This window comes from Ictidomys tridecemlineatus, chromosome 4 (assembly GCF_052094955.1).
Source record: "Ictidomys tridecemlineatus isolate mIctTri1 chromosome 4, mIctTri1.hap1, whole genome shotgun sequence".
Classification (NCBI taxonomy): Eukaryota; Metazoa; Chordata; class Mammalia; order Rodentia; family Sciuridae; genus Ictidomys; species Ictidomys tridecemlineatus.
The window spans coordinates 69,619,692-69,646,758 of NC_135480.1; positions in this window are offsets into that span (position 1 = coordinate 69,619,692).

The window sequence follows — 27,067 nt, forward strand, 5'->3', positions numbered from 1 at the left end:
TCAAACTTTTCTTAAAACATAAGTAGTAGCTCAGAGGAAATGGAAAATTCAGATGGTTCCTATTACTTGCTGAGCAATTATAATGTATAATAATTACAAAGTTGGTCATCATTTATTAAGTCAGTAATACAATTTGTCCACATGATATGTTCATCAGAATTATTGGTGATAAAGTCATATAGCCCTAGAATCTTATCCTGATTCTCCAACTTGCTGTACAAATCTGGAGAAGACACTGAACCAGTTTTGTTGTTGTTCTTTATTAATTTTTGGTTTTTATTTTTTAAAATGTTGATAACACCAATTTCAGGGGGCTGTGGTAAAGATTAAGTTGAATCATGTGTTTATGATACTTTTCCTAAGCATTGACTTATCAGATCATACATACAAGTTAGATATTATTTTTATTATTGTTATTTATTATTATCTGCAATTTCTCTTGAAAATTACTCTTAGCATCCATTCAAAGGAGTGTCTGGGTTGCAGAATTCAGATTTGAAACCAGATATCTCATTGAGTATAAGTTACAATCTAGATCTGAGAGACCACAGCCTGTAGTTTCATATTCATCTCACATTTTGTATGGGAATGCTGTATTCACATGATTTCTAATTTCAGCTCTACTCTTTATTTCAGTTCACAGATACAACCAATAGTGTTACTGAAAACTTATAATAAGGTTTTTAAAAACTTTGTTTTTGTCCATTGATATTTTATTTACAAAAATGCAATATATCACTTAATGTACACATATTTTTCAATGTATTAGCATCAATGGAAAAGATAAGTAAGTCTAAATTGAGGTTTTTTAAAATTCATGTATCATTCACCTGTCAAATAATATTGACATGATATAGATAATTTGTTATATTCCATTTTAATTTTCATAGAGTCCCTGTAATGATAATCTATTTCTGTATCAATTCTCATCCTACAAACCTCACAATGAATTTTATTAAGCAGTATCTCAAATTTATTTGAGATAAATTTTATTTATTTAGGAATAAAAATATTGAAAAAATATGCATTTTCTACCCAAGGAATCATATTATAATAATAAGAACTGACATATAAAAAATAGTTTCAGTACATACAGCAATTTACAAAAACCACAAGGTAAATGAAAGGACAGAGAAGTGATCCTAAGCCAGCTGTCAGTACCAAGGTTATAAGCAGTAGTGAGCCATCAAGATAGGATCCTAAGAAGAGGTATTGACTTTTAAAAATGGCAAAAAAGGAAGAAAACCATGTTTAAAATCTCTTGTACATATTACCCTGTTGGCAAAAGAAATACTTAAACATTTGGAATAATTTGAAATCACTAAGTGGCAGACAGTTGTGAACAGTGAAAATAGCTGCAGCTCATTGAACCCCAGCACAATAACAATTTACTAATATTGCCCTTGTATTTCTGCAGTTTAATCATTTTGCTCAATTTTCTTAACTTGATCTTTATTGGTGCAGGGCAGCTGGCTTAGCATGTGGCAGTAGGCGCTATTAATTTGTAAAATACATTACGCAGCAACAGCTTCAAAGAATCAATAAAGTTATTGCGTGTCCTCACTCATCATGTCCTTGTTTAGATTAGCAATGCATATTTTTACATATATTAGAGCTGTATCGGGGAACTTAAAATCACCTCGGTGAAGAGACAGAGTCAACAAGTAGTGGTACAAAACTGCCACTAATAATCAGGTGCACAGATTCTATGAGACAAATTTTACTCATATTTTTAACATCATGTGAAAAAGTGTTATAATCATGACTAATAATACCAATTTTAAGAATGCCTTAATGTTTTAAAGACTTTACTTTTAATGTACTGTCACAAATTCATCTTCTTTAAGCTCCCCTCTCGTATTAGATCTATAAAACATAAAACATCTCTGCTCTCTGAATGGATGCTATAAATGCAGAGATATGTTTCTGAAAATATGAGATAATCTAAAATAACATATAGTGGAACCATGTTACTCTTTCCTTAGTTTGAATCCCAATCACTGGACGAGATAGTAAAAGGTGACAGCAGCCCAGAAATCACTTCAAATTCAAAATATCTTAGGAAAAGTCTATTAAAAAATAGAGAAACATCTATCTATTCAAAACGTATTTACTGAGTACCTATGACAAAACAAGAATCAAGCTACTTGCTAGAAATACAGTAATAAAAAATATGGTCATCCTGCCCTAAAGTCGACATACTATCTGAGGAATATAGCAATGAAAATACATGGAGAAATACTGGGTACTTTGAATGTAGAGAGAAAACAGATCATGAAAAGGATTTGAATCCCTGTTAAGGAGCTTAGATTTCATTCTAAAAACAAAATAAATTTCTTTAGAACTTTTGCAAAAAAAAAAACAAAAATTGTTTCTAGAAAGGTCATCCAGGCTCCACAATGAAATGTATCAGTCTAAGTAAACAAAACCAGTGAGTTGGTGAAGAGGAGCTGTAGTAACACAGGTGGTGCAGAAGTGGTTTGGAATTTGCCATATATCTAAAACATCAAGAGGTGAGAATTAACAGAACTTCCCAATGGGACAGAGTGGATGACTGTAAGGGAGAAGGGAGAGTCGGGTGATCTCCAAATTTGAATATTGTAGAGCTCAAAGAAAAATGATGTCATTCCCTATGGGGAGTGTCACCAAGGGAAAAACCTAAATAAACCCTCCAGCTTTGCTCACTTTTAGTCCATTTTAAAAGTCACTAACAGTGGAAGCCACAATGCTGTACATTATTCGTCTCCCTCTAGCTTTGTTGTGGATGACACCTCTAACTGAATCGACCTAGTATGTTAAAACTGTTGTGTGCAAATAGCTTTTCACTCTCTCTCCCTGTCCTTGGCGGGAAAGATGCCCTTCTCTGTCTCCCCTATCCTCTGGAGAAGTTTTTGTTTGTTTGCTTGATGTTTTTAATTAACTTCACAATCAGTTTTTCCTGGGAAAAGAAAATAAAAGAATACAAGTTACAAGGCTATAATCAGTAACATGTATTTAGATTTACAGGATGCAGGACATCTAATAACATACAGATAACAGTAGCATGTGCACCAGAGAATCAGACCACTCCCAAATTTGTAATTCGTGGATGCCCACCTATCTAATGTTTGCCTCCTCAAAAATCCATAAAAAAGTCTTGCTTCTATCTGCAAACCCTGAGAAAGATTTATGTTTTTTTTTTTTTGAGAAAGAGAGAGAGAGAGAGAGAGAGAGAGAGAGAGAGAGAGAGAGAGAGAATTTTTTAATATTTATGTATAGTTTTCGGCGGACACAACATCTTTGTATGTAGTGCTGAGAATCGAACCCGGGCTGCACGCATGCCAGGCGAGCATGCTACTGCTTGAGCCACATCTCCAGCCCAAAAGATTGATGTTTTGATGTTTTAAAAATTATTTTTTTAGGACAAGAGTCCTCATCTTGTAACTTCCTGGTTTTCTTCCAATGAAACTCTTTTTTCATGACTCTTTTTCCAACATTTGGCTTCATGGGGGAGGCAGTGGAACCAGACCTTTTGTAGTTACAGGAGATATATATATATCTGTGTATATATATATATATATATATATATATATATATATACACACACACACACACACATATATATCTTTAGTAGTTAAATTAAAAGAGTGCTTTCTACACGGAATTAATCATACAAAATGTTGTTGCATTGTTGTTAAATTTTTTTCTCCCCCTTGTTAAGATCTGGAGGTTTTATAAATCTTACAGTCCTGGAACTTAACAGTTACTCAATAAATATGTACAGAATTAATGAAAGAAAAAGGAGTGAGTGAATGAATGAATACATTACCATATATTATTTGGTTTGAAATTTGGATCACTTCTTAGGAGAAGGAAAAGTAGATGTGATAATATATATTTTACAGATGAGAATTCTGGTACAGATCTCTGCTGTAGGATTGAAGAAAGGACTTGGCCACGGTTCCCCAGCAGGTAAACATGGAAACAAAGACTGTGCTGCTGTTGCTGCCTGTCATACTTCAGTGTTCTTCCCACTGCAGCAGCCAACTTCTTAGTTACCAACTGCTTTTCAATTGTCCCACACCAATGAAAAAAATCCATGTGAATTACAAGTTTTCAACCTCCAGATTAGCCAAAAGATGTGCACAGGATTTCTCCTTGAATTACTTTCTATCATGGTGCACCTCATAGTTAAAATCCCATAATTAATGAGGGCAGGTAGTTGGAGAGTAGAGTTCCTAAGTTTTACACATCCAGTGAAAGATCAGCATCCCATGGTTAGTCTAACAGAATGCACACACACCCTGGGGAGGGTAAAAATATTCTTCAATCTCAAAAATAGTATGATTATGTTTGGTATATTGTGTGAACGTGCTTGGCAGCAAGGATAAACATCTTGCTCCCCCATGATCAAAGCCAGGAGTCAAAGTCAGAGCTGCAGTGATTTGGAGTATAGTTCTGAAATCTCTGTAAACAGTTTCCACATAGTACTCCAAGAAATTATTCAAAGAAAGTAATCAATGTAAAAAATGCCATAATAAATAGGGAAACAATGGTTTCTGAAACACTTCACAGCTAAGCCTTGTTGCTTCTCACCCACATGCACACCTTAGATCTTCACGAGTTTCGGAGAAAGGCTGTTTATTTTTTAAACTTATTAAACATAACTATATGAGTAGCATCCTCGCTAGCTACAAAGACAACTGCAATAAGGTTTAGACTATCTGGGGGCACTTAGAATAGCAGAGGAGATGGAAGCAAAAATCAAACACTCAGAGTACAATGTGATCTGCACAGTCATGGAGGCTTCCTGATGGGTGAATGAAAAGGGTCAGAGGGAGCAATCAGAAAGCAGAGGGCATGAACCCTGGTTGTACCATTATGAGTCTTGTGGACTAAACAAGTCAGAACTTTTTGAGTCATACTGACCTCATCTTTTCAAAAAAAAGACACAAATGGCTGTTATTCAATAGGTTGTTAATGAAGTTACTTATTGTTTTGAATGGATCTGAGTCAGCTACAAGTTGTGGATGAGGTCTGGGCAACACTGGGGACATGCAATGTCACAGGCAGATGCCAGAAGGGAGTACTCTAGATAAAAGGAAGAGTAATGCTCTTTGAGTTGACTTTTGTGCAGGGTGATAGATAGAGGTCTAGTTTCGCTCTTCTCTAAATGACTATTGTGTTTTCCCAGCAGGATTTTTTAAAATCACTCTTCTCCGCCTTATGTTTTTAGCACATTTGTCAAAGATGAGATGACCTGCATGGGTTTGTTTCCATGTCTTCTGTTCGACTCATTGGTCTTCACACCTGCTTTTATGCCACTGTCATGGTGTTTTGTTACTATAGCTCATGGTATAATTTGAGGTTGGGTATTTTGTGATGCCTCCAGCATCCCTCTCCTTGTTTAGTTTTCACTTTGGCTATTCTGGGTCTTTTATTCTGTTTTAGGACTATTTTTTTTCTACTTTGGTGAAGAATGTCATTGGAATTTTGGAATCAAATATGTAAAACACTTTTTGTAGTATGGTAATTTAAAAATATTAAGTCTGTCTATCCAAGAACATAGAAGGCCTTTCCATCTTCTAAGATCTTCTTTAGTTTCTTTCTTCAGTGTTCTTTAATTTTCATTATAGAGGTCTTTCATCTGCTTGGTTAGATTTATTCCCAGGTATTTTTGTTATGGTTGTTTCTTCCACCATTTGTATTGGTATGTTACAGTTATATATATGGATGGAATTTATAGTTTCATATTCATACATGCACACAATATAACAGTATAATTAGACCAGTATCAGTCCCCAGCATTTCTCCCTTCCTTCCACCTCTCACCTTTTGGTTCCTTACCTCTACTGATCTCCCTTTGATTATAAGAAGATTTAGTACCACCTTTGTTTCCCATTTTCCCCTCTAGCTTCCACATATGAGGGAAAACATACATCCCTAGACCTTCTTAGTCTAATTTAATTTACTTAATATGATGGTCTCAGTTCTATCCATTTTCCTACAAATGCCATAATTTCATTTTTCTTTATGGGTGAATAAAGTTCTTATATATATATTATATATGTCACATTTCTTTTTCCATTCATCCATTGATGGACACCTAAGCTGGTTTTATAGTTTTGCTGTTGTGAATTGTGCTACTATAAACATGTGTATGCATGTATCACTGTAGTAAGATAACTTTAATTGTTCAGGATACCTATGGAGGAGTGATAAAAAACTAGCACAACCACTATGGAAATCAGTAGGGATGTTCCTAAAAGTACTGGGCATGGAACCATCATATGACTTCAGTATTTTTTCTTTTAAGCTATTACAAATAGGATTGTTTTACTGATTCTGTTTTCCATTGCATTTGTTATTGCATGTAGGAAATCTATTAAATTTTGTATGTTGATCTTATACCCTGTTACTTTGCTGGATTTGTTTATAAGATCTAAAAATCTGCTCGTGATTTTCAGGTCTTCTAAGTATAGAGTAATATTATCTTCAAAGAGATAACTTTATTTCTTCCCTTTCTATTTGTATCTTTTTTATTTCCTTCTCTTACCTAACAGCCTGGCTAAAATTTCAAGAACTATATTAAATAGGAGTAGTGAGAGTGTCATCCTTGTCTTGTTTCTGATTTTAAAAGAAATGTTTCAGCTTTTCCCTATTTAGTATAATGCTGGCTTTGGGTTGTCATTTATTAGTACTGTGACATTAAAGTAAATTCCTTTTATTCCTAGTTTCTTCAGTGTTTTTAACATAAATGAGTGATGACCAGAAATTGTGCAGTTGATGGAAAAAAGCACAGATCAACCCTCTAGCATGGAGGCCCAAGCACCAATTTCCTTAATAAAACCCCTAAAGTGTAAAAAATAAACTAAGAATCAATATAAAAACATAAACAAATGAACTTAACATTGGTAACCAACAAATAACTACATTATAGGGGATACAACATGAAAAGACAAGTACTTTTTGAACCCAGTATTTTGGCATTATATCTTTAGGCCACAGGCCAAAAAATTTTTAAAAAATCAAATAAACATTGAATTTTTGTAAATAGAGTTGTTTCAATAAGTGGTATATGCACATAATTCTGAAACTACATTCTGTATATATAAAATAAGCAACTATTTTGAGGTAAGCATAATTGGAAGCTTCTCAATGCTGAAAAAATAATTTTGACATGCCTGGTGGAAGACTATATATATCATTTCCCCCACAGTGGCAAAATCTAAGACACTAAATAAGTGATCGAACTTAACTTCACTAAAAATAAAAATTAAAAAAATCAACAATTTGCCTGCTACAATAGTGCACTGAGAATAACAAAACATCATTTCTGTGGGATGCCTGCCAAAAAATGTAAAATCAATAGTTAATCATAAGGAAACCAGACAAACTCAAACTAGGAGACTTTATGAAAGAAAAGTATCCTGTACTTTGTCAAGGTTATGAAAGACAAAACTATTCCAGAGGAACAGAGACTAAAGATTTGTGACAAGTATTTGCAGTGCAAAATTTCAGATTAAATATTTGCTGTAGTTTGGATAAGTGCACTCCAAAGGTCTCAGAATTAAAGGCCTCGTTCTCAACTTGTGGCATTATTGGTAAGTATTGGAACCCATAAGAAATGATACCTAGACCATTTGGGCTGTGCCCCTAAATGGAATATTGGGACCTGAGCCCCTTCCTACCTCTTTTTTCACTTCTTAACCACCGTAAGGCGAGTAGTTTCTTCTGCCATGTACCCCCACCATGATGTACTGCCTTATCACAGGCCCCAAAGCAACTGAGCCAACTAACAATGGACTAAAATTTCTAAAGCTATGAGCCAAAATGAATCTTCATATTTAAAAGCTGATTTTCACATGTTTTGTTTCATTAATGGAAATCTGACTAATACAATATTAAACAATGTCAAAAATATGCATACACAGACACACACACATGCACAAACACTACATACACAGAGGAGATTATTAGAGTAACTTCTGGAACTTGAACAAGTTCTCTGGCACCAATTTTAATTTCTTCATTATCCTGTGGTTATGTAAGAGAATATTATTGTTTTGAGAAAATATGTAGTTAAGAATTTAGGGGTAAAGAGCAATCACATGTATAAGTTTCTCTTAAATTGTTCAGAAAAATATTATGTACATACACATATGATAAAAGACAGGTATATTAATATGTAGATAGGTATGTGCATATATAAGATAACGTATGGGAGAGAATATAATCAAGCAAGTGTGGTAAAAATAACAATTACAAATTTCAATGGATACATATATATACATATATACACCTATATATTTTTTTGCAGATTTTCTGTAAGTTTTCAATGGTTACAAAATGAAAAATTTAAATCACAAAAAGTTGCTTAATATCAGTTGTCATTAGGAAATTACAAGATAAAACCACAGATTCTACCAAACACATTAGAATGATTAAAATTTTAAAAAGTAGGTGAAAATATCAAATAGTGATGAGCATACAGAGCAACTAGAACTTTAATAACTCATTAACTGGGATATAAAACAGTGCCAACAATTTGGAAGGTATTTCAGCAGTTTGTTGTAGTATCAAACAAACCTTTTTTATATATCCTGGCATTTGCACTTTCATGTAGTGAAATGAAAACTATGTTCACACAAACGAAAGTTATGTGGCTATCTAAGACTGCTTTATATTTAATTGTCAAACTGTAAACATTATAAATATCACTGTACACACAATAGACTACTATTCAGTGATAAATAAAGGGATGAGCTATGAATATATGCAATGCCAAAATGAATCTCAAGTATGTTATGCTAAGCAAAACAACAACAACAACAACAACAAAAACAGTCAGATACAAAAGGCAACACTTTGTACGCTTCCATTTTTATTACGTTTTTGCAAAGTCAAACTGTGAGGACAGAAAATAGATCAATGGTTGTCAGAATCTGGGATAAAGGAAGATATTGACTACTAAGGGTGACCAAAGAACTTTGAAGACAGACAGAGCTATTCAACATTTTCAGTGAGGGGGGAGTTATGCAATGGCATACGTTTATCAAAAGTCTTAGAACTTCTTAATAAAAAGGTAATTTATCTGTATATAAATTATATCTTAATAGAAATTGAAAGGATGTTATGAATCAGATATTAAGTGTCTCCCACATGCCCATGTGTGAAACAAAGCGAGAAAGTTTAGAAGTGAAATGAGGATCTTAACCTGATCAGTGAATTAATGCCCTGATAGGGATTATCAGAGTGATAACTGAAGGCAGGTAGGGTGTGGCTGGAGGAAGTGGGTCTCTGGGGGTTTGCATTTGCAGCATGTATTTTGTATCTGATGAGTGGAGAGTCTCTCTCTCTCTCTCTCTCTCTCTCTCTCTCCTCTCTCTCTCTCTCTCTCTCTCTCTCTCTCTCTCTCTCTCTCTCTCTCTCTCTCTCTCTCTCTCTCCTGTTGTGATGTCCTCAACTGCTTCCTTCCACCATACTCCTCCCTCCACCTTGATGTTCTGCATCACCTGAAGCCCAAAGAAATGGAGCCAGCCCTCTATGGACTGAGACCTCTGAAACCATGAGCCCAAATATAAACGTTTCCTCCTCTAATTGTTCTAATCAGATCTTTCAGTCACGTTGGTGTAAAAGCTGACTGAAACAGAAGGAAAAGCACTAAACTTTTAAGAATATAAGTCATTAAGTCAATTTGGGAAAACTTTTCTGTAGGACTACTACTCATCTTTCATTCTGAAAAAGGGAGAATATTTCTACTTTCTGCTAAGAATGTACCACCTATTCTATGGGTCTCTCCCAGTTTAGTGGGCATCTGAAAGAATAGAGCCCTGGCAGGGCACAGTAGGATTCACTACCATACTGTGTGAAGCCATGAGTGGAGCCCAAGGAGGCCAATCACAGAGAACATATACACACAGCAAAAATTGACTGGTTAGATCATCCAAACATGGGGTTCACCTGAAACATCTAGACCAATAAAAGAGCCTGGGTATATAACAATAACTCAGTGCTTGGTGGGTAACTCCTGAATAAATTTTCTGGAATAGGGAGATTGGCTGTATCAGGTATTCATGGAGTTCATTTGATTTCTTCCCTTCTCCAGGAAGGAGCAACTTAAAGTATCTCTCCCTGAAATTAACAGGATTTTCTCTTTGAAACATACCAAATTCATTATATAGAGAGTCTGAGATATAGATCAGGATCCCATGTCTCTTTCTCGAGTTTTACTTTTCCTAATGATCCAGGACTACAGTTACCCAAGGGACCATGCTAAATTCAGTTCTGATGTCTCATCCAGACATAGAAAAATTGTTTCCTATTTTCTTTCCTAGACAAGCAGGGGTCTGAGGCAGTGACTTTTAAGATTTGTCCTTATAAGAGGACACTTGCTATGAATTGCATGCTGAATTGGGAGCCTCTGGCAGCTCTTTCATTGCATTCTGGGGCCTGAGGTATTGGCAGGCAAGGAGACACAGCACAGAATTTTGTCATCAACATTTGACAATTTTCTGGCCTCACCTTTTGACATGGCATTCAGCCTGTTTGGTGTTCTATCAAGTTCTGATCCCTCTGTCCATGTTGACTTAATTTTTTTTCACACATTACACTGCCTTTGTGTGAAAAGGAACAAAATAAGGGATCAGTCACCCTGCCAAAAATGAAGATTGCAGAGCCATGCAAGATGAGGCATTTATTCATTGATTCTTTTTTGTCAGTAAAATAGCTAATATTATCAATACTAGATCATTATTGGCCCTGAAAGGGTACTATGTAAATGTTTAACTGTGAGCCAGAAATGTATTGGATCTGTTTGTTATGTAATTTATCATTGAAGTTTTTTGTTAAAAATTCTTAAGAGTTTCTAGAAAGCAGTAGAATTACTTTCCTCCAATGGGAATATATTCTCATAGTTGAAACCAAGGCCTACTGAATTAACAATTGAATCCTTCCATTCTTCATGTCCTTACTAGAATTAAAGGAGAAAGTGAGAAAGAGTAGATATATAGATCTAGATATAGATAGATTGATAATAGATAGATAGATAGACAGACAGACAGGGAACCACAGAGATAGAGCAGTTCACTATGATCCTATATCAGGTTATTGGTGTAGCTAGCAAGAGAACACACACTCCTCACCACAATTATAATATCTAAAACATAAAGTATTTTTCTGTTTTCATGTAACAAAAAACAGAAATTACAATAAATAATAACTTTGAGTAAGATTAAGGATATTTTGTCACTTAATAAATCTTAATAGAATAATCAATGGACAATGGATCTCATCTATTTTTCAGCAAGGCTGAGAAATCCTCATGTTTTTGGATGAATGTGTTTATAAGAATCTCAGTGGTAGGATGAAATCAATAAAATAAATATTTACAAAGAAATATATGTTACAAGTGTTGTTACTTCCTTGAAACCGAACTTTCCTGATAGGCTAGTGTCATGGATTAGCATGTTTCTGCTTCTTTGGAATCAAAGCCATGAAGAGCTTATAGATAGAGCTTACATTCCATATCAATGATAGAGCTGTAAGATAGAGCTTACATTCCATATCAATGCTTCTTTATTGACCACATTCATTGAAGCACTATTCTGTGTACCTTTATATTTATTTTTTGATTAAATCTACATAGCACTTGTCTGTGGAAGGAACTCATTCATTCACTTAGCTATTCATTACCAGTTGATTAAGAAGTACCCTGGGCACTGTTCAAAGTACTCTGTATGCTGAGATTGAAGCCTCTTAGTTCTCAGGAAATCATTCTCTTAAATGAGAGGCAGACAAGTAGACAGGCCATTTCAAAATAGCAAGACAAGATTCTCCAGGGAAAGGAAGCCCAGAATTCTGTGAAGGCAAACAAAAATACCACTAATCCAGGTGTAGGAAAACCAGGGGCTGTCAGCAAGGCCCTCCTGAGCTCATTGGTAAGAAATAAGTAACTTATTAGTCTGGTGAAGAAAGAGGATGTAGGAATAGGGCAATGTACAATGACTAATGTCAGATTACAGGAGGGAATTTTAATCCTCATATTTGAGTAAGCTGAAGCTCAGGGAAGTGAATGACTTTCTCAAGTTCACACAGTAGCTCTATGCATATGCATTAACTGATAGTACATTTATATAAGTTTGTATCCCAAAGTGTGAGTTTCACTGCTGGCAATCATTATTGAGCATTTTTAAAATGTTACTTTTACAGATACTCTGTTTTTATATGGATGGGTGATTTTCAACATTTTCCTTATAATTCCATCATCTGCATTGTCTTACTCTTCTCTGTATTCTATGGAAATCTTGAGAAATAAAGGTTGGACAGTGCTTTATTCCAGTGGCTGGGTTAGGAATAAGGGAGTAATACATCACATTTCCAGGATGAAGTACACGTAGCCAAGACCAGTGCTATGCTTAACATTCCCAAAAGGAAATTTAAACAGATGATTTTAGGAGTAAATATCCAAAAATATTAGGTAAAAGTGCTTCCTTTCAAGGCAGAAGTCTTTTTATTTTTTGTCTTCCCAAATATCTGGGTTGCTTTTCTGAATTCTCTTTCACAGATAATATTAGCATCTTCCTCTGGTCTGCTGCTCCAGTCATGACCATACTCAGAGTAGCAGCATTAGGGGGTCCCTAAGAGTCTCATCTTTCATATCAGTATACTCACTTATGTGTACATATGTTTGTCTGTTGGTCTCTCTCTCTCTCTCTCTCTCTCTCTCTCTCTCTCTCTCTCACACACACACACACACACACACACACACACACACACACACACACCTACCTCACACCATCTAGTTTATCTCACTCTGTGTGGAATGAAGAATGAAATTGGTGCTTTGGACTTCAAAGATCCCTGTGCTAGGGTCCCTTCCTCCTTCTCCAAACTCTTTTCTGACTCCCCTCCAAGTTTCTCAGAGGTGCCAAGCTTTTATGCACCTCAGGGCTTTGTAAAATGTTGCTTCCTTTACTTCCTAGCATAGCTGAGTACCATTTATTTTTCAAGTGTCAGCTCACATCCTCAGAGAAGCCTTTCTTAATTGTGCTAGTCTCAATTAGGCTCTCCATCTTACTTTATTACAAATAGCAATGCTTACTTTATAGAAACGTATACATTATATATTTCTTAGTCGTTTATTATTTTAAGTGCATGTAAACTCATGGATGGTAAGCAGTATAATTTGGGGGTTCACCTCTTAGGGCCAATTATATAATGTGTGGTTCCCAGAGAAAAATGAAGTGCAGATCCTTTATCTAAAAATCCCTGATAATTTCAAGAGAGAGTATTGAACCAACATAGCAGCCTGCTAAGAATAGGACTGTGCAGGTCAAACTCACCTGAAGTTGGCTCTGCTATCATTTTATACTATTGTCTGCATAATCCCTGCTAAAGAAGTATTCAATTGGTGCCTACTATAATATATAAATTACTAGAAAATGAAATTTGGTGACATACCTTCATATTACTATGTGAATTGCCTATTTAGAATAACCCCAAAGAACACGTTTTAAGAAGAATGGAGAGGGAATGTAAGGCTAGTGAGCCAATGGGAAGGAAGAGAGAAGAGAGGAAGCCAAGCGCAAAAGTGTTCATCTTCAGAATTTAGCTTGGGGTAATTTTCTTGTGTTAAAAAACTTGGTAAACAGCTCCCCACATTTGTAATGAGATGTTAACTCTTGGGAAGGAAAAATACATTAACATTTTGAGCACATAAATTATTCTAGACACAGAGTTCTTTTACCTGTATGACATTATTTTAAGCTTCCCAGAAATTTTGAGATTATAATGTGTTCTTTATTACCTATAGTAAAGAACACTAAAGCCCAGAGAGCTAAGATAATACTCCTGACTTTCCAAAGTGAGTTATTTTGATGACTGGAATAAATTTTTTTGTGCCCAGGACAGTACTGCTTGTCCCATGCCTTGGGGTGAAGGCACACAGTGGAGTGCCTTTTTTGAAAATTTCCAGGTCCTTCTTTGGAATCTGGGACTTATTGGGGTCAACATACCTTAAGGGTGAAATAACCTGAGATTTAGACCCATATAGGCCCCAAATCCAGTTTCTCTCCTTTGGAGTTCTATTTGATCTTTAGTGACCATCTCCATGTGCTAGTTCTGAGAAGTCAAATATTGAACAAGTGAATTCACAATGATCAAAAAAATCAACCAGGCTGGGGATGTGGCTCAAGCGGCAGCACACTCGCCTGGCATGCGTGCAGCCTGGGTTCGATCCTCAGCATCACATACAAACAAAAATGTTGTGTCCGCCGAACACTAAAACATAAATATTAAAAAATTCTCTCTCTCACTCTCTCTCTCACTCTCACTCTCTCTTAAAAAAAAAAATCAACCCAATGCCCAAATCCATTCCCTCAGCAGACAGTCTGAGAAAATCATTCAATCCCATAAAATGAAACAAAATTCCCTGTTCATTGTAGCATTATCTATAAATGTAAATAGAAACATTTTATCATAAATTTCATTATCCACTATGATTGTGCAAGACTTTTAATATGAATTGACTGACTGAACAATTCAGATGAATGAAAATTATGAAAAGCAAACAAATAAATACAATTAACTCTAAAAAAATATTGTACTTCTAAAATAAGAGGTTTAGTCCACAAACATCTTATTTCAGAAGTACTTGTTTCTTATATGTGCACATTCCTGGGCCCCACTCAATAGCCCCTGAACTTGCTTGAGCTTCATGTGTTATAGAGTGTTATCATTCAAGTCTATTTTGATTGCAGGGTTATTTCTAGTTTACATCAACAGAGAGTGGGAGGAATGTTGTTCAGTGTTCCCTTGTCCTTTGCATCCCCTGCCACAGGCACCCAGAGTGGTCAATTCATCTCTCAGTCTGCTCTGGAATCCATGTCTGTCAGTATTCTGGGAGTGGGTGGATCTGTATTCTCTGCAGAGCCAGTTGAGCCTTCTAAAGCAACCACACCCTTATAGTCTATACAAAAGAAATGGAAAAGCAACAAACTTTTTTTTAGAACTTTATTTAGAACTATGAGAAGTGTTCTGCCTAGTTGGCCATATGCCTTGTCAAATGAGTGATGAAGATACCTTGCTCAGATAGGACCATTTTTCTTATTCCTCATTGGATCCCTGGCCCTCTTCAGTGTGTGAAAGATAATGACAGAGTTAACATTGAAAGAGGCCACATTCTCTGTAGGAATGCAGTTAATAAAGACTTAAATTGAAGACACGACTGAGCTATTTTTCTATGTTTACACTACAATATGAATAATATATTTAATATGACCAAAAATGAATTATTAGTCACATGTGCTGCATTCTCTGAGTGAGATTTGTATCTGTAGTTCTCATCACTAAGGCACACTAACAATTCTGGAAAGAGTCAATCGGAATCAGTATTCACAGATGGCACTGTGAATGATGGATGATTGGATGATGGTTATATGATGCAAAATCATGGATAACACTCTCATCAAAATTAAATAAGCATAATTCTGTTGTTTTAAGCAGATAGATTGTGAAAAGATATGGTATTGTGCATAATGAGGGCATTGTATCATTTTCCTCAGGGTAGAAGTTATGAAATTAGGCAGAAGTAATACATTTGAAATTAAAGAATACAAAGAGGTGTGTTATGGACCTGATCAGGAAGAGGTGGCAATTGAACATTTTGAAAATCTTCAAATCCATTGATTAAACAATAAGATAAATGTGAATACCTCTTCTTTGCACATTCATTATGTAATCTTCAATGATAATTCACATCTTACTTGGGACCATGAATTTTGTACTATATTTTATAATCAGATTATTTATATAGACAGAAAGAGGTGCCACAAAAAATATATTTGCTTGTGGTCATGCATGACCTGATCCAGGAACTATAAACCAAGCTCTATTAGGAAAGCAACCACACCCTTATAGTCTATACAAAAGAAATGGAAAAGCAACAAACACATTGAAGAAAAAGATAATGCATTTGTCTTTTGCATGCTTGGGGAAGAATATGTCCTCAGTGTAAAAGGAGAAACTCAAGCACAATATGTACTGAACAATAAAAGTAAGCTTTTTATGGAAGAAACTGAATTCTCTTTTACCAACAAACTATGTTTAATATCACAGAAGATAAATCTTAGCTTAAAAACAGGAGGCAGGCTGTAAAGATGCACTCAACTACATGAATGATTACAACACAAAGTTATAGTTGTTAACCTGGTAGTATGGATCCATGAACTGCAGTATCATAGTTAAAAGGAAGCACAGTTCCTGCTTGGAGATTTGTCCTCTTGGTCAAGTGGTATTTGATTATTATGTCACTCCATCTTTTGAGTAGCATCTTAGAAACCACAATCTAGTGACTTGATGTTGTCATCATGTGCCCCGACACAAGTCTCTGACACCTTGAGCCTCAGTTCATCTACCAAGTGTGCACAATAGCATAGCTAGTACAGCTGAAGTACAGCACAAAGTCTTGAACCTATGCTCAGCAGAGGTACTAAAGCTTTTTAGGGTCTGCATTTTTTGAGACTGATGGTGCAAACTATTTAATAAACATTTTTAAAAAATCTTCAAAGTCATACTTCTTAGGTACTCTGAAAACCTGAATATGAAAATATAGGTAGTAAAATGTTCAGTCACAGATAATGCTATGTATTTTTCCTCCATCCTAAAATCTCAGAGTGACCAAAAGGCTTATTTAAGGCCTGATATACCAAAACATTGTTAGGAAATAAGTCAAAATCACTTTTGAAACATTCTGTCTTTATCCCATTGCTATCTGTCCATGGCTCTGTGCCAACTTTAGCCTCAATGTCTTTGGGTATCATACAGAGAGTTCCCCAAGTCGTTCACAGGCCAGCCCATCTGAACTCCCCAGAACGCAGGACACTGAAGAAATATTGCTGCTATGTATCAAAACCTGTTCTCTTCCCCCTTGAAAGTTTCCTCCTTCAAGCAAGTTACATTTCCATGTCCTTTAAGCCTTAGGGCTTCTTCTCTGACACTCTTTTTTTTTATTGGTTCTTTCAAGTTATACATAACAATAGAATTTATTTTGACATAATTTTGAAGGCATGGAATATAATTTGTTCTAATTCAGTCGCCAGTACTACTTTCCCTCCCCTCCTCCCTCCTCCTGATTCCTTTCCTCTATTCCCCTGATCTTTCTGATACTTACTTATGGTTATCTTTTAAAATTAGTATATTGTGGTACTCTTGCTCCTTTCAAGTAAAAAAAAAAAAAAGATATTGTAAAGAAATCTACAAGATTCAATACTTTCTTTGTCCTCAGAAGTAGAAAGTAGAGAAACAGAGAAATGGCTTTATTTTTCTTATCTTTCTAGAGGAAGAAAGATAGAGCACAAATTAATACCTATTTTTAAAGAAGTAGAAAAAAGACAGTTTTCCTCTCCATATTACCTACCGTCAACCTTCATTTAAACACCAAATTTTGCACATCCCACTCCCTCAATCTTTCCTCACTTCTGTCCTGCTGACGTGCCAACACACGAGGTCAGGCCATCCTCAGTCCTCAGGAGGGTCCTTGGCTCCTACTCCTCTGCTGCTCTTCTCAGACCCTGGCTCCACAAAACAATGACAGTGATTTCTCCAAAATGGGAATCTGCACAGGCTGTCAGCCTTCCTGAAAAGCCATGGCCCTCTCCTTCAGATGATTCCACTCCCCCTCATGTTGCAGTTCATGCTCAGACTCTGCCAGACTTTCCTGTTCTCTCTCTCCACGTATTCAAGTACATTCAAACAAAAGAAAACCGTCATTCTTTCAGATAGAGCAGACTCTCTCATCTTACGACTACTATGGTTGTTTTCAGGCCAGCTACACCTTCCCACTCCCTGCCCAGATGGATCCCCACTCCCCTGTTCTGAAGGCACCAGTTCACTCCTTGCTTTATCACAGAGTATTTTGTGAACTGTCCGGTGGGGCACATGTCAGGCCAACTAGACTGCAGTACTGTATTTTATTTTCACACTTTATTATTTACTTACTATCGACAATTCATTGGATTATGAGCATTTTAAAGGGCTCTTCTGTCCCTTTTGCCTAGTCAAGTGCCTAGCATTGTGGTTGTGAATGTTGAATAGATATTCATCCCATAAAAGCTTGAAGGAACAAGTAGTAGAATTCTTGATATCCTAATTATGTCCCTTCTGGTGTCATGAACAGTACTTGACTTCAAGCCTATTGTAACTTGCTTATTTATTTTAATTGTTTATACTTCCAAAATGAAACTCTTCCTCCCCAAAACACTCTTCAGTTTTTAGTCAATAAGAAACAAAACACGCTTATGTTCATTGTCCTTTTAAGTCTTTTTTAAGTGAAGTTTGCATTAAATAAACACTTGTGCCTGCAGTAACCCATTATGAACAGTTCTATATTGAAGAACAGGTTATAAAACTGGAAACCTATAAAGAGGCCATCTGAATGGATTAATGTCATTGACTAGATGGTGGGATAAACCTAAAGTTATTTTAAATGATTAAAAGTTAGCCCAATGAGAAAGTCTTCTGAATCCAGCAATTTTTCCCCTTAAGGAGCAGTCCAAGAAAATAATTCAATGCTGGAAAATAATGGAAGATTTCTTAATCATTACAACATTTCAAATATCGAGGAAATATTTTAATGATTTAATTGTTCACCATGATTGTAAAAGACAACTAATATTCATTGAATGATAAAGTAAGAAATTCTGGTGAACAGAAATTCTGGAATGAAATCAATAAATTTTAATAACAATACTCCCACAAAGTCATCTGCAGATCTCTTGTTTTAGAAGCACCAGTGAATAAAACCTGAAAATTACCAGGCTATTGAAAACAGAATCTCTGTAGATGAAAGAATAAGAAATATTTTTTCTTAATGTACAAGATATTTTATTAATGAATAATTATATAAAAAAACTTGAGGGGCTGAGGATGTGGCTCAAGCGGTGGCCCGCTCGCCTGGCATGCATACGGCCCGGGTTAGATCCTCAGCACCACATACAAACAAAGATGTTGTGTCTGCCGAAAACTAAAAAATAAATATTAAAACTCTCTCTCTCTCTCTCTCTCTCTCTCTCTCTCTCTCTCTCAAAAAAAACTTGAGCTGGCCTTTTTAAAATACTATATCAGAAAATACTATAGAAAATTGATTAACTCAAACAAAGAATGTTGGTTCTAGTCTTTCCATGCATTTAAATGGAATGAACAATCTTTATTCCTTTTTAATCTGATCTGGGGGAAGCCTAGACTAAATATTCTAAAATGTGGAGCCTGAAAACATGGTATCTGAGCAACACTCAATCACTTACCTTAAACATAACCTTAAAGCCTTCACTTAATCTCTGAGTCACACGTGCAAAATAGAGTAAATATATCTCACCTGCTATAAGAAGATGTATAAGAAATTTATAGATAGTGACAGAAGAACCACACACCCTGGGGTCAAATGGACATTGCTTGGATATCAGATTTGTCATTTAATAGCCATGTAACCTTGAGAGAAATGCCTAGTGTTTCTCAGTTTATTTATACATCCACAGAATAGATTCAAAAATATCCACCTGAGAAGACCTGAACATCATATGAGGTGAAGTGAGTGAAGCTGCTTGGCTAAATGCTCCTAATCATCTCTATGGAAACAGAGGGAACTTCTAACCCCCAGTCTTACCACTGCCCAAACAGCATCCAGGTACAGAAAACTGGAGTAGCAGACTTAGCTTGCATTAAGGATCTAAGGTTTCCAACTGTTCACTATTTTATTTGGAAGCCCTGTCCTTTAAATTTTAAGTCTGTGAAGAAGATCTCTACTCTAGGATGGCTACTTGTTTTCTAATCTTCCCCATAGTCCTTTGCTCTTTGAAAATCTTGCTTCATGCTTTTCTTTAAAAAAAAAATCTCATTAGAAAACAGGATTTATTTAGCTTTTTATTCATGCTTTTCTTTATTTAAAAAAAATGCCACAGACAAATACAAATTTTTATAGGATTTTCTTAAGCTAAGGTGTGTTAAGCTAATCTTCCTAAAAGGAAGCATGTTTTAATTTGCAAATTGGATGGTAAGCAGCAAGGGCCCATATAGGACTTGTCACTATACCTTCCTAAAAATAATTCTGAACCCTAGTTGATGAAAATTAAAGTGACAGAAAATATGTTGATAACAGCACGTAGTTACTTTCTTTGAGCAAAAGCTCTTAGTTTATCTACTGTTCAAGTGGTGTCTAAGTAAAACTCAAACAGCACAGTTCATAAAACATCCACTTTTTAGTAGACTGCTAATTAGACCAACACATTCTAAGATTAACCGTATCAGAAAAGGTCTATGTGTTCAAGCTGGTCTCTGAGAACCTAAATGGAATGAATTCTCTGTAGGGAAGATCTTTCATTTGGAAGCTGAGAACATTTCAGAAAAGGGATAAAATGTGCCTGAGAGCAAACAATTATTTTCAATAATGTTCTGTTTCTGTGTATGTTCCATCTTTTCCCTGTATTCATGGGACAATGTCCACCTGTGTATCATGAAGCAATGTAGAACTTACATTCTAGGAAACCCCATGCAGGGTGTCACCATACAGAATAAAATGGTCAGAGGGTAATATCTCAGAATGACTGGTCAAGTAAAAGCCCATTGGAAAAGTATGTTTGAGCTGAAACCATTTTTTGAGAAAGAACTATGTAAGGAGCTGGAGAAAAGAGAATCTGAAGTAACGGTGAACTCAAGTGTGGAGTGTCTGAAGCGGGAACAGAATGAAGACTGATGTGGAAGAAGAAAAGGGTCAAGGTCGAGGTCTGAATAATATCATTGATTTTAAAGAAATAAAAAACTCTTCATCTATTGCCAATGAGGATGCAAAATGGCACTACCACTTTAGAAGACAGTTTGGTAGTTTCTTTAACTATAATGTTTCTATGCTATTTAGCAATAATGCTCTTAGGTATTTATCCAAAAGAGTAGAAAACTTCTAACTGCACAACCCATCCTAAACATGGATGTACATAGCAGATTCATTCTTACTTGCCCAAACTTGATAGCAGCCAAGATCCTTCAGCAGATGATTTAAAAAAATACATGGGCATGAATGGAATATTATACAGCACCAAAAGGCTTATCAAGCCATGAAAAGACATGGAGGAATCTGAAAATCTTATATCTAAATGAAAAAGCCAGGTGGGCAAGGCAGATCATTCCTGTAATTCCAGCAACTTGGGAGGCTGAGGCAGGAGAAGGATTGAAAGTTCAAGGCTAGTCTTTCTCAAGATCTTATGTCAAAATAAAAAAAAAATAAGAGAAGTAGAGAGGTATCGAAGTGGTAGGGTTCTCAGAAAGAGAGGACAAAAGAATGAAAGAAAAAAAGGTAGAAAGAAAGGAAGGAACAAAGGATGGAAAGAAGGAAGAAGGAAAGAAAGAAAAAGTGAGGAGGGAGGGAAAGGAAGGAAGAAAAGGAAGGGAAAAGAAAAGCTAAGAAGCCAACTAAAATAGAGTACTTTTTTTTAGGGCATTGAAATGCTTTTGTATGATACCATAATGGTACATCCATGTCATTATAAATTTGTCAAATCTTGCAAAATATACAGTAGCAAGAGTGAGCCCTGATGTAAACTATGGACTTTGGGTGGTAATTACATGTCAGTGTAGGCCCATTCATCGTAACAAATGAACCACTCCAGTGCAGGATGTTGAGAGTGGAGGAGAATCTATGTGGAGGGTGGACAGTGAGGTCAAGAGATATATGGGAACTCATTGTACGTTCTGTTCAGTTTTGCTATAAAACTAAATTTGTTCTAAAATTTAAGACTATTGATGTGAAAAATACTTTTTTAAAAGTTAGTTGATGAAGCTGGTGCTATTATTCCCATCTGCATAAATCACATGGCTAAGAAGTGGTGTAGTCGAAATTAGAGCTAAAGGCCTCTGACTTCTGAGCCACTTCCTACACACTAATAAACACATACAAAATCCATGTCAGAAAACTGAATAGATGTCCTTTCTATGAGGAGAAGATGCCTCATTTCTGGCTGAACTATTCTAAAGGCCTTATGTAGTAATAGCTTACTAACTTAACACTTGTCAGAGAAGAATGTAAAAACAAGCAGACAGAGTACGAAGGGATTATGACAGAGACATAAAACCTTATCTCATTTTACTTCTGATTTTAAAAAACTCATTCTTCCCATCCTGTGTGTATATATATATATATATGTATGTATGTATTTTGGTCCATACGACCAAATACTAAGAAATAACTGTGGGAGGAAAATAACGTTACTTAAAATTTCTTTTGTGAGTCCTAGGCTCTTCTTCTTTATCTTGTTAAGTTGACTGTTCACATAAGGTATTTTAAACTATAGGATAACAACTGTCTTAATTCTTTAGAAAAGATCACTAACTGTGGCCAGGCATGGTGGTACACACCCATAATCCCAGCAGCTCGGGAAGCAGAGGCAAGTGGATTGAGAGTTCAAAGTTAGCCTCAGCAAAAGCAAGGCACTAAGCAACTCAGTGAGACCCTGTCTCTAAAATACATAACAGGGCTGGGGATATGGCTCAGTGGTTGAGTGCCCCTGGGTTCAATCTCTAGTATCCTCTCCTCCCCCCCAAAAAAAATCATTAACTGTGAGCTGAGGAATATAGTTTAATGGTAGAACACTCGTCTAGAATGCCAAGGTCCTGGATTCAAAAAAAGAAATCATTAGATGTCAGTACATGTAATCACTGTTTCATTCAGTAGAGGGCTTTGAAACCCTAGAAGTTTAGCATATGTCACCGTAAGAAAATCTACCTACCAGGCTCCTCTTTTGATTGTGTCAAGCATGAGCATTAAACTTTAAACCGGTGGAAATCTGGGTTTGTTGGGTAAATATATGTGTTATGACTTTAAATCCAAAGATACTAATTTTGGCTTTCACCTGAATAGTCAATCACTGCTTCATTTCCACTTGATTTCCTAGAATAGCTAACAGGAGTAAAGAGATTTTTATATGGATTATGTTTCAGTGCTTACTACTATGTTTTCACATTAATGCTCAAGACATAAAAGTGAATTAACTGGAGTTCTTTGAATTAAATATATAAGAAATTGGTTCAAGCTCTAAAGGGTCTTGTGGAAATTAAAACCAACCAGGGATTGAGTTTCAACATGCCGCACTTGACTTTGGATGAATAAGTAACCTCACAGGGTGGGGTTTGACTAATGCATCCATGAAGACACTTTTGGCTCTAAAGCAAATATTTGATGGATATCCAGGCATTCTGTGTTCTGCTCTGAAAACCTTTATCTCTTTCAGTTTGCCAACACGTCCAAAAATATTTTGCATTCAAACTTTAAAGTGCTCTGAGCATCTGTTATTTCCATCCTGTGTGTGAGCAAATCATATGCCATAGACATCAGTTTGCCTTTTCAGGTCACGGCTACTTCATTATCATGGTAAATGCAGAAGGCTCTGACTTTCTCTCTCCAGCTTCTCCTGAGATTTATTACAGGAGTGCTTTTTAGAGAAAGTCCCTTAACATCTGCCTAAATTTAGTAGATACGATCATTAGCAGTTATTATATCTAATCAACATCTAATTCTCATTAAAATAATGCATTAATAGGATGAAATGAGAGCAAAAATACAATAATGTTAAATGTTCATTTTCTTTGAATAAACCTTCAGCAATAGAACATTCGCAGCCTTCTGAAACATGCTCCGAAAGAAAAAGACCTGTCAATTTTAAGTCCCACCTTGAGTTTTTCATTAGTAACCTTCACCTTCCATATCAAATGGGTTCATTGAATCCCAGCTGAAGGACAATTATAGAGTATCCACCCAGCTATTAATGTGTGGACTTAAACAGCTTTAAATTTGTCAATTGTAGGTCAAGCAAATTAATATTCTCTCAACAATGAAATTTAATTATTTCAGCCTGAAAAGTAGTGCTTATACATCATTCTTAGTGACTTTCATATAGGAAAATTAGCTAATTCATTGCTGTTCACTGTTTTGAAGGGTATGATTTACTTCAGTACCTGAGACCATGTTTCTTTGTTTCTTTAATGTTTTGTTATTCATGAATAGCAACTCCCAATATCTAAGCAATTAATTCTCAGTAGACCCTGAGACAATCTTATTCATATTTGGAGCTTTTATTGGTGTTATTTCTCATCAGTTTCTCAGTTAAAATGACCAAATAAAAAATAAATACAGAAAACATCAATTCCTCAATTTCTTACCAATATTGTATAATACCTGACTCAGGGCATGGCAAGATACATTTCTCCTTCACCACAAAATGTGTTCTGTACCTCTTTTCCCAGGTCTTTTTCTCAAGATCCAGCATCAGGCTTCCTTCCACATAGTATGTATCCCACTTGTGTCTTATTTTATAAATTCTCTCTAAATATGTTTTCTTGGCTGTTAGTTCCAAAATGCCTCTGCTTCTTATCATTTGAGGAAGAACTACATCAATGGTATTTTTACACTTATAGAGAGATTAAGCAAGACTGAATCACTATGAAGTTGGAATGTGCAGATTCTCTTTCACAATTTCCACCAAAAAAGTATATGTTAATTGTATTTCAAGTGATCTTCATTTTTAACCGCATAGAAGAAAAAGTGCTTTGTTTACCTGGACTTTTGCATAACTAATATTTTTACTAACACTTGATGATTTTAGTGTCATCAGTTTTTTGTTTTAAATATATGGTAAAAAAATATTTCTGATATAAACTTTATACATTCTGAGGTTGCTATTCAGAAAGGCCTGGTATACTTCACATATAGTAGAGAGCTCCAAATCAAACCTATTGACACTGTTGTAAGCACAGAGTATTATACACTCCCATATTACATGAGGAATTGGCTTTTTCATCAAATAAATAAAGAAATTGAAGTAAAAGCTCAAAAGCCACTTAAAACTTTACATAACCAAATGCTGACCATGATTTTAACATTCATTGATGTCACAGAAGCATTATAAATAAAATTTATTGGAATCATACTTGCTGCATGTAAAATATTTTCTGGGTGAGATGCTACACAAATTCTATACTAATTTTTCTTGATTATAAGTCAAAGATATCATTTGTTTTGTGTGCCTCCTTCCTATTAGCTTTAGTTGTATTTCCAAAATATTGCCTCTGCCTTTCTGTCACATAGGTAAGCATGGCTCATTATCTTTTTTAGTTGCCCCAAAATTTAGTAGCTAAAGTAACAAGAAATTATTATTTATCACAAGTCTGAGGAATGGCTGAAAGATTTTTTTCAACTTGGGTTTCTTCAGTTATGATCCTCGATGTTTTCATTCACATGTCGGGGGCATCCAGTGACGAATGGTTGGCTGACACAGTTAGGGTCTTTGTCCACGCATTTCTTACTTAAGGTAAGATTCTGAGATACGTATACACATGTACATATTCATATATACATATATATATATACATATGAATTTTAAAATATATATGTTATGCATACTTATTCTAAAATTGATTCTAAGGCAAGTAGGAAAACAAAGGATCTCCATTTCATATGAATGCTTTCACATACACACTTACACATGCAATCACAAATCATGTCTGAAACTTAGATGTATTTCCAAGGAAATAGATTCTGGCAGATGGCCAGCGTTTGAAAGAATTTTTGTAGGAAGAAAAGCACTTCACAGGCAACAGGCCAACATAAATTTTAATATATTCAGGTTTTCCTTACTCAAAAATTAAGTGTTGGTCGTGTCTGCACTGAATTACATGCTCCAAGCATATGTTTGTGTTTCCCACACCTGCTGATGTGGGGAGGTACAGGGGGGAAGAAAAAGAAGCTTCAGAAAGAGATATATGTGATATTGACAAACATCACACAAGAAAACCATAACAAGCATGATTTTTGTAAGTGATAGAAAACACTGTGGGGACCATGATGATAATAGGCATGAGGAGTGCTAGTTTCAGTTAAAATAAAGAATGAATTTTAGTATAAGGAGATCCATCTTGACTCCTACATAAGAAGTCTTATTCCATATGAGGTTGGTGGTGTCAGCACTCCTTTTTCTAAAGGACTCTTAAAATTATATATAAAAGTATGATTATTATTAAATTACATAGAAAAATATACAGTGTAATGAGATCTACTCTGTCTACCTTTTATTTCTGGCATTCAGCTCCTAATCATTGTAAAGGATACATTGTAAATACATTTAATTTTTTTTTATTTTATTTTATGGATATCCAGGCTTTCTTTATTCTGCTCTGAAAACCTTTATCTCTTTCAGTTTGCCAACATATCTAAAAATATTTTGCAATCAAACTTTACAATACAAAATAAATACAAAAAAATAAATACAATATTTATTTTACAGGATTATTGGGATAAGAAATGAAAATTTATATATATGCATACATATATATATATGGTGTTTTAATATATTCATACACACACACACACACACACACACACACACTGAGGCCCAATGTTTTTCTCAGACCAAGTATGGGAAAACTATTGGCTTCTTCACTTTTCTTTCTTTAAGCAGATATTTTTGAGGTAGAAACAAATTAAAAGATAATCTAGAATTTCTTCTGCTGTTGTAGATTTGGGGTCCCAAGTATCTCAGAGGATCCAAGTTCCATTCATTTTTTTTTAACTTAACACACATCTCTCACTATAGATCCTCCAAGAAAAAAACCTACACAAAGAAATATAATAAACTAAACTATGATAATTTGGACAACAAACATATGTAGAATATCTCATCCATAAATGAGCAAATATACTTTCTTCTCAGCAGCACATGATCTGTCTCTAAAATAGACCATATACTATGCCACAAAGCAACTCTTAGCAATAAATGAAACTGAAACAAAATAAACAATTCAAAAAATGGACAAAAAATTTTGGTTCTTTGAAAAAATAAAATTGACAGACCCTTAGCCAAACTAACAAAGATAAAAAGAGAGAAAACTCAAATTACTAAAATTCATGATGAAAAAGGAAATATTACAACAGACATGACTGAAATACAGAAGATAATTAGAAACCATTTTGAATATTTATACTGCAACAAAATAGAAAATCTTGAAGACATGAACCTATGACCTACTCAAACTGAATCAGGAGGACACACAC